General features: G+C 43.1%; 1 protein-coding gene across 4 annotated transcripts in view; it reads right to left on the bottom strand.

Annotated features, from left to right (window-relative positions):
- The window catches only part of DYNC1I1 (dynein cytoplasmic 1 intermediate chain 1), a 325120-nt gene extending 311384 nt beyond the window's left edge, over positions 1-13736 (bottom strand). For all 4 annotated transcript variants that reach the window (XM_049893292.1, XM_049893295.1, XM_049893293.1 and 1 more), the window contains exon 1: positions 13541-13736. The gene's annotated coding sequence lies outside the window, so the exon portion shown is untranslated. The remainder of the gene's footprint in view (positions 1-13540) is intronic.
- Between the last annotated feature and the right edge of the window lie 492 nt (positions 13737-14228).

Below are 14228 nucleotides of genomic sequence, written 5' to 3'. Positions count from 1 at the left end.
CCTCATGGTAGCCACCACCCATCCGTCAGTGGAGGCTTGCATGTTGCAATGATGCTAAACAAGTTTCATCGAAGAATCCAGACTAAGACTAGAGAGAAAGTCCTAGTGATCTATTTCCAAAATATCAGTCAATGAAAAACCTATGGATCACAACAGTATGATTCAATTGTACACGGGGTCGCCACGAGTCAAGGCAGCTAACAACAAGGGGACAGGAGAATACGTAGGGTTTCTGAGCAAGATCCCCCATGCATTTGGAAAGCAGGGCAAAGCATGCTTATCAAGCAATTTTTTTAGTTTGCTGAAAGCTGGGGAAATGAAACCAGTTGGCTCCACAATGCCACAGTTATCTTTATGTTAATTCATTTAAGGAGCACTTACTAAACCAAACCAGTTGCAATTAGTTTATTCCAACTCATGGGACCCTATAGGATAGAACAGAACTACCCCATAGGGTTTCCAAGGCTATAATCTTTACAGAAACTGACCGCCACACCTTTCTCCTACAGGATGGCTGGTGGGTCCCAACCACTGACTTTTTGGTTAGCAGCTGAGGGCTAAACCACTGTGCCATCAGGTCTCCTTGTGGACTTTACTAAGCCCTTACAAAGTGTAAAGTGCTGTCCTGGGTGCTATGGGACCTACACAAACAATCAAGAAGCTTGTAATGACTGGGTCTGAAAACAACTAGCTCCGTTACCAGGAAGAAGGGGATATACAGTACATGATAAAGGTATGAAACACTCAGGTCAGTGCGAAGGAACTAGAACATGGAGTGGGCTTCATGAAGGGGGCAGCCACAAGAGCCAGACATTAAAATATGGGTATGATATGAACTAGCAGAGTATTTCCTGTGAGTGAAATTACAGAGGCAGGAAATGGCAGCCTGTGTTTGGGGAATGGCAAACAGTGGTTCAGTTGTATGCTACAACAGAGGGGGTGGTACGGTCAAAATTGGTGTGATGGAGGAGTTACAAGAGAGACAACTTGGAAAGGTGGGTGTTTGGCGCTACACTCTCTCAGGTCATAACTGACCCAGGCCAATTGTTTCTACCCTTTAGTATTGCCTCACTTCAGAAGAATGATTTATTTTTAAAACATCCAAGGTTGTTGAAAAAAATCTAGCATTTCCATGTTAACCAATCCAGTCTATTCAAATGTGTTAATCAATACAAACAACTGGAATTAACACTTCCCTTTTCTGTATATAACAAAGAGTGAGAAATTAAGTGTTTAAAATAGGTACCTTAGCATTTGTAATATATTCTTTGCAAAGATAAGCATTTAGGGTGAGAATTCTATCTTGCAAGTATTTTCTTAGTTTACTGTTCTTCACACTGTAAAAAGAATATAGTATTTGAGGGGGTTTGGCCTATACTTTTGAAATGATATGTATTCCCCAGCCTCTGCTGTTGGAAGGTAGTTCAGACTTTGCCAATATCGGGGATATTAAGAGTTTACTGAATGAACAAATAAATGGATAAATGAAAGAATGAGCTCTTAACTATCTGATTGTGTGGTCGGTTTGGAAGGAAGTTACTGCAAGCATTTTCCAGTGGTTTGTTTTCAATGATAAGCACAAGCTGTTAAATTTCCTTCAGCTTGCCCTAATGCTGCTATGACATTCCCAGTGTCTGGCACATAGTAAGAGCTTAGTGAATGTCTGTCGAATAAATGAATTAATGAAGGCTACCTGGTGGCATAGTGGTTACGTGTTACGGCTGCTAATCAAAGGGTCAGCAGTTCAAATCCTCCAGGCGCTCCTTGAAAACTCTATGGGGCAGTTCTACTCTGTCCTATAGGGTCGCTATGAGTTGGCATCGACTCAACAGCATTGGGTTTGGTTTGACAGTTAATGTGGGAAAGGAAGTGGACAAAGATGGTTACACTAATTTTTCTAACGTGGCCCCTTGTTTACGCTGGCCCTGGCAGGAGGTAATTGTGACAGAAGGTTCTATCTAATACACAGAATTAGAGATTCTGAAATCTGGAGAAAAAAATAACTTAGAAATCAATTACCAAATGCAAGTCTGGCCTCTCATTGAGGCAGCAACCCCTTCAGAGGCAGTCTTCACTGAAGAAAGCACACTTGAACTCTCCTCTCCTAGGCACAGGGAACTCATTACCTCACAGACAGCCCAGTTTATTATTTCAACAGCTTCAATCATTCAAAGGTTCTCCATTTTATTGATATAAACTCTCCTTGTTACTAATAGCTTGGACTACAATGGGTTTTTTTTTTTTGGTTTACAATAGATAGGTTACTTATACCTATTTTCCAAAGATACGTTCTTCATACTCACCCTGTCACCTGGCTACAGCCCACTAACTCTCTGCAGCAACACCTCATGTTGATCCCACCTTGTATTCAAGGAAGAGGGGAGGCAGGGGGAAGGGGAAAACCAAAGAAGACATAGAGAGGAAAGAGAGTAAACATCTGCCAAGGTCTACACAGCTTCCACTTTACTGTACCTTGACCTGCAGGGCTGGCCTCAAGCACACAGCCCTTTTAACTTTCTGGAATCAAACAAGCAGAATATCTCCATGATTCAGCCACAACGGATTTGTATCACATTGGCTTTTTGTTCAGCATGTCTTTGGAGTGGTGGAGTGGGCGTAGGGGAGCTAGGAAATGTGCCATCGGAAGACCTGAATTTCAAGATCAGACTAGAGGCCAACTTGATAGCTTTAGAGATCTCCAGAATAAAGTTGCCTCACAAGCTAGAGAAAATGCTAAATGACCAGCTTGTCTGTACAAGGCACTTACCCTGAGCCAGGTAGTATTCTACTGAGCCTAGGCAGAAATGCTCAACGTAATCCTGATATAGGAAGGAAAGGCCTCCGGAATACTAGGTATTACGAAGCCCACATTCATATTGGGCCCAGATGCTCAACAGGTGACATATGTGTTTGTATTAATACAGAAAAATGTTCCAAGGGGAAAATATTAAATTCTGTAAGAAATGGAAAATTAAGTGGGGTTTATTTTTTTCAAAATTCACCACAACACTAGGAAGTAGATACTATTATTATCACCCCTGTTTTACAGATGAAGAAAATGAAGTACAGAAAGCAAAGCAACTTGTCAAGGTCACATAGTAAGTGGTTACACTGAGATTTGAACTCTGGATCCAGAGGCTATGCTCTTAGGCTGCTTCTTAATCAGTTATAATTTGTTCTAGGACCAATTAGGTCCAAGAACAAAAGAGGAGGATGAGGATAAAACATTAATACAAATGGTTTTTGCCTGGGTAACAGTGATATCTGGACAACTTGCAAACTCAAAGAAATGATTATCCACTTAATTATGAATCACTTCCCTTCTTTGAATGTTCATTGCATTTTGTTTTATCTCTATTAGGCATACATCACACTGTACCATATGTAATAGTCTCAATTATACCATTGATCATGAAGAGTGCACAGGACCGGGCAACGTTTCCTTCGGTTACACGTGAGGTCTCCATGAGTCAGAGCCGACTTGATGACAACTAACAACAACAACCATATGTGATAACAATGTGATTTGTGATACATGTGATAACATATAACCATATGCTATGGATATTAAACTTTTCTATTTTCCCCTATTAGACATCAGTCATTGAGGTCTACACCTTGCTCATCTTCATGTACCCAAGAAACAGTCAATCTCGCCCATGGTTGGCCTTCCATAAGTATGAGATGAATAGTCTTGATTAGAACTGAAAAACTACCTAAGGAAGCTCATTTTCACCCCTGCACATATTTTCTACCACTCCCCCCTTTTTTTTAATCAGTAAAATCTAGATATGCAAGCTCATTAACTCCAGGAATCTGTTTTTATCCACGATATTAAAAACATTCAAAATGCACTTTATATTCTAAACGAGCATCCTTTCCAGTGCTACTAAAGTTGGAAATGAAGTCACTGCATGTGCGGTTCTATCTCAATTTCCTGAGGGATACCTCTTAGAGACTGTGGTTAGCAGGAGGAACAGGCAGTTCTTACATAAGGCCCTCCTTGCATAGTCATTTGGGTTAATCACAGAACTTCAGTTCCCTTTTCCCTCCAGCCACATGGAAGAACCAAATTTGTGACTCCTTTGTAGTTAGGTAGGAGCCTGGTGGTGCAAGTGGCCTGAGATTGGTAACTAACCTAAAGGTTCATAATTTGAACCTGCCTCTGTAAAGATTGTTGTTGCTGGGGGTCACTGAGTTGTTCTGACTCATAGCAACCCCATGTGATACAGTAGAACTGCCCATAGGGTTTTCTTGGCTATAATCTTTATGGAAGCAGATATTAGAGCCACTGGATGGGTTCGAACCACCAATCTTTTAATTAACAGCCAAGTGCTTAACTGTTGCACCACCGGGACTCCTCTCTGTAAAGATTACAGCCAAGAAAACCCTGTAGAACAGTTCTACTCTGTAATACATGGGGTTTCCATGAGTTGGAATCACTGGTTGGCAATGAGTTTGATTTGGTTTTGGTTTTGCAGTCAGGCAGGGCCATGTGACTTGCTTTGGCCAATGAAATGTGAGTGGAGGTGACCTGTGTCACTTCCAGGAAGACGTTTAATATCTGGTATGACACATTCTTTTCCTCAGCTATAGGGATTCGGGGAGTATATATCAAGAGGAAGCCTCTCTCCATATGGTCACCAGGATCCACTCTGGAGGTGTAACAGAAGTGAGAAAAAAATTTTGTTGTGGTAAGCCATTTTGGTTTGGGAGTTGTTTGTTATGGCCTCATGATCCAACTTAACCTGATAAGTATACTCTCCTGACCAAATCAGACCAATAAGCCAGAGTTCTGGTCATTTTCACCTGCCTTGATTTAATGTTAGCAACTGCAGGTACCCCTCTTTGCCATCTTGCCTAAGCTCCACTTTGAGGAGTATGTAAAGAAATTATAAGTGTCATTATTAACCACAGAGTTACTAGAACACATGCCCTGGTTAAAGTAACTTTTATCCTGGAATACTCCCTAGAGAATTTAGAAATCACTCTGTGTGCTGCCCAGATCTAACTTGCTAGTATTTGGGGAGGTAGTGGTGGTATTGACAGTGTTAAGGAATGATCTTCCAATAACCTGGCCCATCCTCAAAAGTAAAAAACCCAAACTCGTTGCCATAAAATTCTACCCAATTTACTGAGGTAAATGACTCAGTCAGCACCAGGGAAAGAGAAAATTTGAAGAGGATGTCTTTCTCTTTCCCCAAACTTTTCTATAACCTGACTTTTCTATCAACTTAAAACTAAAACTCTTTCTTGTTATCGTTCACATTTTTGTTTTTGTTGTTGTTGGTAGTTTCCATTGAGTCAGCTCTGACTCATGACGACCCCCTGTATGCAGAATACAACTGCTCCATAGGGTTTTCAAGGCTTTGACCTTTCAGAGTTAGAACGCCAGGCCGGCCTGTCTTCCAAAGCACCTCTGAGTGGGTTCAAACCACCAGGCTTTCAGCTAGTAGTCCAGGGATTACCAGTTTGCTCCACCCAGGAACTCCACTCAAATTTTAGGTATTCATATTTCCTTATTTTCAAAAATAAGAGATTACCAAGGGAAATGAGCACAGCACCCCCGCCCCCACATTCTATTACGTTAGAGGAGTTCACCACTGCTTTTTTTTTTTTTACATACCAACTATTTTTCAGCTACATTTGAAAAATATTACAAAGCTTAAAAGAGGCAGCAAGAAAATCTGTAAGTATTAAAAACTCCAAACCTGGACTTTACAATGTCCCTAGGTGGTCCATATTTGCATTTGGGGATTTAGTTTGGCATTTTAACTTACGCAAATAGCTTCTCACTTTCCTCTGACCCTGAAAGCATTCAAAGGGGGAAGATCCATCCTCTTTCTAAATCAGCAGTAACCTATACCTTCCAAAAGTGAACAAAGTCACACTTTTCAGAGACGTTTTTGTTGTTCCTTCTTCCACAAAATACGCAGCAATTCCCACAACCCCTCGCTATTTTGATACTAACGCGTCTGATGGCGAAACAGGAGACGCAGCCATCATTTTAACAAGGGACACTGGGTCAAAACACACATTCCCCACAGGGCCTGCTACTCTTTCTGTCATCCAAACCCACCAAGTGAAATTCCGCAAGTTGATTCGGAGACAGAATCCCACAGTAGTCCCCTGTACACAGGCTCGTTTTAGCATTTAATAACTTGATAGGCTTTTAAAAGCTCCCATATGGTACACTATAGGACCTAAAACCACTGTCAAAAGGACTTCATTCCATTTAGATGGGTAGAATTGTCAACTTGTTAAACAAAGAAATGGGTCCTATTTCAGGTCAGAGTGGCCAATCTGTCATGCATTCTAAAAGGGAAATTGATTGTATGCTAAGGTTGTAAAATGTTGTGTTGTTTATTCATTAGGGCTACTGAAAATATACTTGTTACTCCTGACTTCACTCTGGACATTAGTAAAAATGTAACTCTGACAATGAATCAAAATTTTCCCCTCCCTACCAGCAAGGAATCCAAGTACTGGCTTATTCCAGGGAGAGTGTCAGATCAAAGTCAGATCAAAAGGGTTAGGCTAAAGCGTTCATAAAGGAAAACACAAGACTCAAACCATTCTGCCCGTCATTTCTAGGATGAAAGGTTGTCTCCCCAAGACTCCCCTTCCCCTAGCAGAAGTGCTCAGCATGATCCTGATTCAGGAAGGCAAGGCTTCCAGAACTCTAGGCATTATCGAGTTTACATTCAAATTGGGCCCAGACACAAATGGGTGATACATTTCAGGAAGTGAATGTTTTTACTAAACACATTAAAATGATCCAAAGGGAAAGAATTAAATCTTATAAGAAAAGGAATATTAAGTACGATTTATTCTGGCTAATATTTCAGGTCAACGAATGCTTTTGTGCATTCACCATGTGTAAGACCCTCTGCTGGGTGATACAAGCATGCTTTGGGGAGATGAGAGCTTAGAAGGGGAAGGAGGTATGTATATAAGTGAGTACAGTTTAAGATAAAATGAAGCCTACCTCTAGTTCATAGGAGAGCAAGATCACACAATCCGAGAGGAAGCTAGCAAGAGATGGAATCGCTGTTGATAATAAGAAGCAGTTCTGTGCATTAAGGAAAGCAGTACATCTAAAGCAGGGTTTCTCAACCTTCACATTACCTTCACATTTTGGTCCAGATAATTCTTTGTTGCAGAGGGCTGTCCTGTGTATGGTAGGATATTCAGCAGCATCTCTGACCTCTGCAGATGCCCCCAATTGTGGCAACCAAAAATGTCTCCAAAAAAAACCAAACCTGTTGCCATCTAGTTGATTCCAACTCATAGTGACTCTATAGGACAGAACAGAACTGCCCCATAGGGTTTCCGAGGAGCGGCTAATGGATTTGAACTGCTGATCTTTTGATTAGCAGCCATAACTCGCCATAGCTATTAAACACTGGAGTGACCAGGGCTCCAGACATTGCCAAACATTTCCTGATAAGCACAGATATCTCTGGATGAAAACTATTGATCTGAAACAAAACCCTGGAATGGGTCAATTTTTTTTGCATAAATCACTAAACATGAAGAGACAGCTACCTGCCTGAGGGCAGTAGATGGGCCCAGACACTCAGGGTGGTTTCTTCCCACCCTATGCATCTCTAGATTGAGCTACAGAGAAGGCGGGCAGTGGGCCTGGCTGCCTGTAGCTGCCCACACTGATCCACAACACAGAGTACCTGTGCTAGGTAAATGTGCAGCCCTCAAACTGGGGTCAGTAAATCCCAGATAGTCTGCAAAGATTTTCTAAAGAGCGTGCAGACAAGGGAAAAGCTAGCAACATTAATTTCCAGATCGAGCTTCTGTCTGTGTTCTTTCCTAAACCTATTATACCAGAGAACGTTCCTGCGGTCTTGGAATCATACAGGCTCTCCTTTCCTACCTCCAGCCACCATTTGCACAAAAGTACTTTTACCTTACCAAAAAAAAAAAAAGAGGACATCCCAAATTTTACAGTGCTGCTTTGCTATAGGATATAAAAACATCCCTTTGGAAGAGTTTCTTCACATACTTTTTAAAGAGACGTTGGTCTTGTATTTAGATTTTAATGAATACAAAGAATGATGTCATTGGTTTATTTTTAAATATCAAAGGTTACAATATTCCAGAAATAACTGTCTTTGCAATTCTTTAAACTGATGATGAAAAATGTTTGATGCCAACCTAAAACATGTGGAGGTGGGAGAGAGCAGAATTTTTAAAAATTATCTTAGGGGAAGCAAGAGAAAAAAAAAATCTGGAAGAGTGCTGAGTTAAAGCATAATGAAACATATTGATAACTGCAATCAAGTGCAATCATTCTCTATAAGACTTGAAATGCATTAACTTTATTATAAAGAATGCCCTCAACTCTAACATATATCTCTGTTTTATGCCTTTGGCTTGGTGCATTTGCCACACTGATAGCATTGGCTGTCCTCTACCCAAAAATGAAACAATGGGTTGTTCCATAAGAGTAGGGCAAGAATGTAGGTGAGGATAGGAATGTTAAAACTCCAAACAAACAAACAAACAGAAACCAAACCCACTGTCACAGAGTCCATTCTGACTCATAGCAACCCCACAGGGTTTCCAAGGCTATAAATCTCTATGGAAGTAGACTGCCACATCTTTCTACAGCTGAACTGCTGGTGGTTTTAAACTGCTGACCTTTTGGTTAGCAGCTGGGCACTTTAATAACCACTATGCCACCAGGGCTTCTTAAGTATTAAGGATTGAGGATTAAGAAATATTTGGGAAGCAAGAGCAGCTGCTTCTAAGGATGTCAGGATTAATATGAATGGAAAAGTACAGGCATGTAGGTCATCTGGTAAGCAGAAGTCCTCCCAGGATTTAGTGCCAAGTCAGTGTTCTGGATCACGACGCAGGCATTTTATCATGTAAGCCTCAGAACACTGAGCAGCTCTGAAGTAAATTCATTTTTGCAAAGAATGAAGTTTTGACTTGCAGCTACCCCGTAATACCATCTTTGGGCTTTCTTAGGTGTAGACAGCTATTCATTTGGTGCTCATCAAGATACCTGACTACCCTTGAGAATCAAACATGGAGTTTAGCACACCTCAAGGCAAAAAGGGTTTCTTTATCCTCTGACACACTGAGAGATGTGTATGATTTCTTTGTCCCCCTCTGATAACAAATTGGGTTTTTCCTATCAGTATGAGAGTGTATTCTTGAGGGACTCTCAGTCCTGCCACAATAAAAAGCTACACTAAATAGGACTTCCTGGCATCCCACAAAAACACAGAAACAATGTGATATGATGGCAAGAGAATAGACGCTGGCATTTGAAACCCAGTCCTTCCACTATCTGGCCTCATGAGACCTTGACCACATCACTTAATCTCTTCAACTTTTGCTTCCCTGTTTGTTAAATAAAGATAAAAATGTCTTCCTTATAGGAAGGTTAGAATGATTAAATGAAATACCATAACATGTCTATGAAGCACACTGAATACGCACAGGTTAAGTGTCCAGTGGCTGACTGCCACCCTTGGAGGCCTTACTTGGTTGCAGTGTGCATTTCTGTATGTTTTACCTGTCACCTGGGTTCCCCTAGCATCTCTGCAGTGAAATGACAAAACGTCCTGTTAGCCGAGATCATTTTTTCTAGGCTGGCTCAGGGAGGATAGTTTTGTCTCAAACTTGTTTTCAACATATCACAGCTATGGTCCCCAAACCACCCTCCCCCACACCTTTCCAGCAGGCTTGAAGCAATGGCTATTCATTTCTTTTTAGTCACAAATACTGTACTTTCCCTAGAAAATTGCATTTATGCACAAATGCATAAAATTTTCACCTATTTATTGCCTCGCCTCCATGGTGCCTGTGGACTACTCTTTAAGACTCCCCTCTAAACAAAGAATTGGAGCGCTCCTTGGAAACTCTATGGGGCAGTTCTACTCTGTCCTATAGGGTCGCTATGTGTAGGAATTGACTCGACGGCACTGGGTTCTATGAACATGTGGGCTCTCGAGGCTTGGCACTTCATGCTGACATTCTGGTGCCAGGCCTCCTGTAGAGAGGAAGCAAGTGAAATAAGTCCAGGGTATCAATGAAAAGCCCCAAGTCAGGAGGAATGATTTTTACATGGACCTGGGCAAGGGCTTATAAATTTAAAATAATTGAAATGAGAGTTGAATTAGCTTTAGCTTTTTATAATCCCTAAAAGAAGTCAACCCTAGAAGTTCATCTTCCAAACAAAGTTCCCAAAAGAATATATTTTTTCACATTTTCTAGGGGATATAGAAGGCACAAAAGTTTCTAGGGAAAGGTACGAAAGAAGCAACTATTTACACGGCATTTGAGATACACAAAGTATTATGAGGAGTTAGCTAGTCTCACTCAGGAGGCAGAACCAGGCCAATATTTGATTTTAAAAGGATTTTGGCCTTATTTTGAGTTTGCCGTTATCACCCACAGCTACCCATAAGCTACATTAAAAAAGTATGGCTATACTCGTGGCTTAATGGAAATGAAAACAGCTCACAGGGAAACTAGACAGCAAGCTTGAAAGAAACAAACCTGCTCTGCCCCTTTCGGTTCTCACAGAGGACAACAAGCAAAATGGAATACAGCCCTGGTTTTAGAGTCAGTCAGACCAACTAACTGCCATTTGTTAAACTGTGACCTTGAGCGACTCACTTATCACGTTTCATCATCTTTAAAGGTGGATAATAATGCCTACTTTATAAGATTAATACATGAATAAAATGAGATAACATAAGAAAAGAATCTGGTATTCAATATATGAAAATTAATCAATAAAATTGTTGTATGGTTCAGAATAGTGGTTATAAGTCTAGGCCTGGAATCAGACCACCCAGGTGCAAATCCTGGTGCTACCACTTAATAGCTGAGAAATCTTAAGAAAGCTGTTTAACATCTTTGTGTCTTAGTTTCTTCATCTGTAAAATAGGATTGCAAACAATATCTACCTCATAAAGTTTTTACGAGGATTAGATAATTAAATACATGCAGAAGTATTTTTAAAATGCAGTATTTAGTGAGTGTTCAACACATTTTAGCTGTTATTACCAACCATTGTTTTACAGGCACAAAGCGCAGGGGAAACAAAGGAATGACAGAATATACTTATGCTGGTTACTGATGTGTGTGACCTTTTCATCTGGTGCTAGATTAAATGACACGAAGAAATGCGGCGATGGGGGAGAATGAGTGGTCTACAGAGATAACTGTGGGTGAGGCCTATGCATGTCTGTACTGACAGAGGTGGATGGGTTCAAAAACTGGGCATCTATTTGACAAGATTGGTCTACACTGGTCTACATGTTCTGAAGATGGACAGAGCAGGACCCCAAGCTGGACCCCCAAGAATTGCTTGAGTTGGCCCTGGAATCAAGGGAAAGACTCATTTGTTAAAAGCAGACTTTGGAAGGAAAGAGAAATGGAAGAGGTGGGAAGAAAATTCATAGACATAAAACATGATGACAGAAATGCTAGGTGCCTTTCTCTCACTCTCTCTTTTTAAATGTGTGGCGTCAATTCTGACTTATGGCGATCCCATATGTGTCACAGTAGAACTGTGCTACACAGGGTTTTTAAAGGCTGATTTTTTCCCAAGTAGGTTGCTAGGTCTTTCTTCCCAGGGTCCTCTGGGTAGACTTAAACCTCCAACCTTTCGGTTAGCAGCTGAGCACGTTAACTGTTTGTACCACCCAGGGACCCCACATTTCTCCTGCCATCTCAGAAAATAGTCAGAAACTAGGGACCAGAGACCATGACCGTTAAGAACTTTGTACCTTTCTCATGTGGGTTGTGTTTACTTCCTCTATCCATATCCTTTGGTGATAATTCCTAACGGTGAAAATCTTTAAAAACCAAAGTGTCTTGGGGCATGTTTTCAGATGGAAAGGAAGAGGAAGCGTTGGCGTGGGGAGGGGCTGTGAGGCACCTGAGTCCTCCAGAAGCCTGTGTACAAGAGGCTGTAGCATCCTAGAGTTCCAAGAGGAGAGGAAGTAGGTGTGTCTGTCCTGAGGCCTGAGACAAGGAAGAAAAAGGGAAACACAGGAGATGCTTTGAGTCTAAAATGATGCCCAGAGCTGGACAGGCTGGAAAAGCATGTGCTGGGCCCCCAACCATATTGTGGAAACATCCTAAGGGAGGTAGGTGCTAGAGGGCTTTAAGAGGAATGGCTCTTGGAGCACTGGACCCTCAGACCCTAAGAAAGACTGGAGAGTTAGTGCCTATGAAGAGAACATTTGGTGTCTTAGTGGTAGGAATATCGGATTTTATTGAGATGCATGGTCAGAAGAACAAAGCTTGGGCCCTTTTTCCCACACACAGCCTTTTGAAGAACACTTAGCATTTTAAATAATCAAAGGACGCTTTACTCCCATTCTCCCTAGTACCCTCAGTACACAATCTGCACTGACCTGTTTGAAATTTACGAACACTGTTCAGCATGTTTTTCTATAATTTGCACAATGGTAAGAGGTCATGCATAATAAAACAGTCACCAAAGTCTGTGCTAATACCTTGCCTACTGCTGTTAAATGCCTTGTGTTGTTAGCTGTGTTGTCTGCTCATCTGGGATATTTGGAAGCAATTTTCACAACTCTCAACTACAATAATTCTACAGTGCTCGCAGAAAAGGCATCCCAGGCAAGAAAATGGCTGGCTACTTTTTCCTGCCCCTTACTTTTTTTTTTTTTTTTTACCCAGGTGTGGTAGAAGCCAGGATAACAAATACGTTCCATTTTCTAAATTTTGTTTGAGTCTCCAATTTCTTAAGTAATTGCCTGTCTTGATGCTGGGCTTCTGTTTAACCTTATCAGTCAAGTACAAGTCAGGCGACTTCAGCACACTCAGTTCCCATCAGTGCCGCAGGGAAAACTGCCCTTATGATGACGACGCAGGGATGTCGAGGCAAGAGCGACTTGGGGTGGAAGGAGAGGAAGGAGAAAGCTGGGAGGCCGAGGCCAGGAAGGTGTTGTTGAAACACATCCCCAGCCATACTTTTTTGCAGCAGAGAGGGGAACGCATCTTCACGTGTGAATGTTTAATTAATACCCTGCTGGAAGTGTATTCGCTCCTGCCGACTTGGCGGGTAGCAACAGCATCTAAGAGCTTTGCAAACAGCTCGAAAATGTGATCACACAGCATCCTTTCCCCTCCCTCTGCAATCTCTCCCTCCCCCAGGGGCTGTCAGCTGGTGGCCCACAGGGTTGCGAGTTTCACTCCCGCTTGCCTTCCGCTCCCCTAGAGAAGACCAAGGCAGAGAGCAAGAGCACCCGTACGCCCTTTCCAGTCCACAAGGTGGGCGACAAGGTGATGACACCATGCGCCCTTCTTCATCTGCCCTCGCCTCTCGGCTCTGCCAGGGGAGCTTTAGCGGGGGGGGGGGGGGGGGGCGCTGGGCGCAGCCAAGCACGCAGAGGCCCCGGGAGGGGGCCCGAGTTGCAGCCGCCGGGCTACTGCCCGGCTCCCAGAGCAGCCTATACCTGGGCGACAAGAAATGGGGAGGGGCGAGGAGGCGGCGGCCCGGGAGTGCGCGACAGCCCCCTCTGTTTACCTGGACGCGCTTGGCCGCGGCGAATTGGGCTCCGCGACCGCGGCGGCAGCTCCCGGGCGGAGGCGGCGGCGGTGGCGGAGACGGGCGGTGCGCGGGCGGCTCCCGAGGGCGGTGCTGCCCGGTGCGGACGAGATGTGCTGTCTCACGCTGCGCCGGCTGCTCCGCTCGCGCTGCGCCGGGAGCGATCACTTCCTCCCTCTCCCAAGCCTGACACTGACAGCTCCCCCGGAGCACCCTGTCTGCCCGGCTCGCCCCGCCCACGCCCACGCCCTCCACGCCCCGTGCGCCTCCCGCCGGAGGGCCCTCCGTTCCCCCTCCCCCACTGGATCGTCCAGGGAGGGGGTGGCGCTGACCGAGAGGCCGGTGAGAGAAGGGCACCTGGGAGGTCAATTCCTCTACACCCCTGCCAGCAGGACTCACACCCAGGTTGGTGCAAACAGAGGATGCTTTAGTCTTTTGGGAGTTCTTGCTGACATACAACCTTTGAACAACTTTCACTCCCAAACAACTACATGTTAAGGTCATTTAACTAGAAATTGAGGACGCTCAGACCCACCCGCTACACACAATGATTTATAGGTCTGACTTATTCCCATTTTTCCTAGAAGTGGAAAAAACAAAAAGCTTGTCTTGGCAACATTGCCTTTTAAAGTCTTTATAACCATTCCTGGTTCCTCTAAAGCGTACC

Source organism: Elephas maximus, chromosome 8 (assembly GCF_024166365.1).
Source record: "Elephas maximus indicus isolate mEleMax1 chromosome 8, mEleMax1 primary haplotype, whole genome shotgun sequence".
NCBI classification, from domain to species: Eukaryota; Metazoa; Chordata; class Mammalia; order Proboscidea; family Elephantidae; genus Elephas; species Elephas maximus.
Note: the sequence above shows the minus strand (reverse complement) of the source record. Positions and strands in the feature narration are given on the sequence as shown.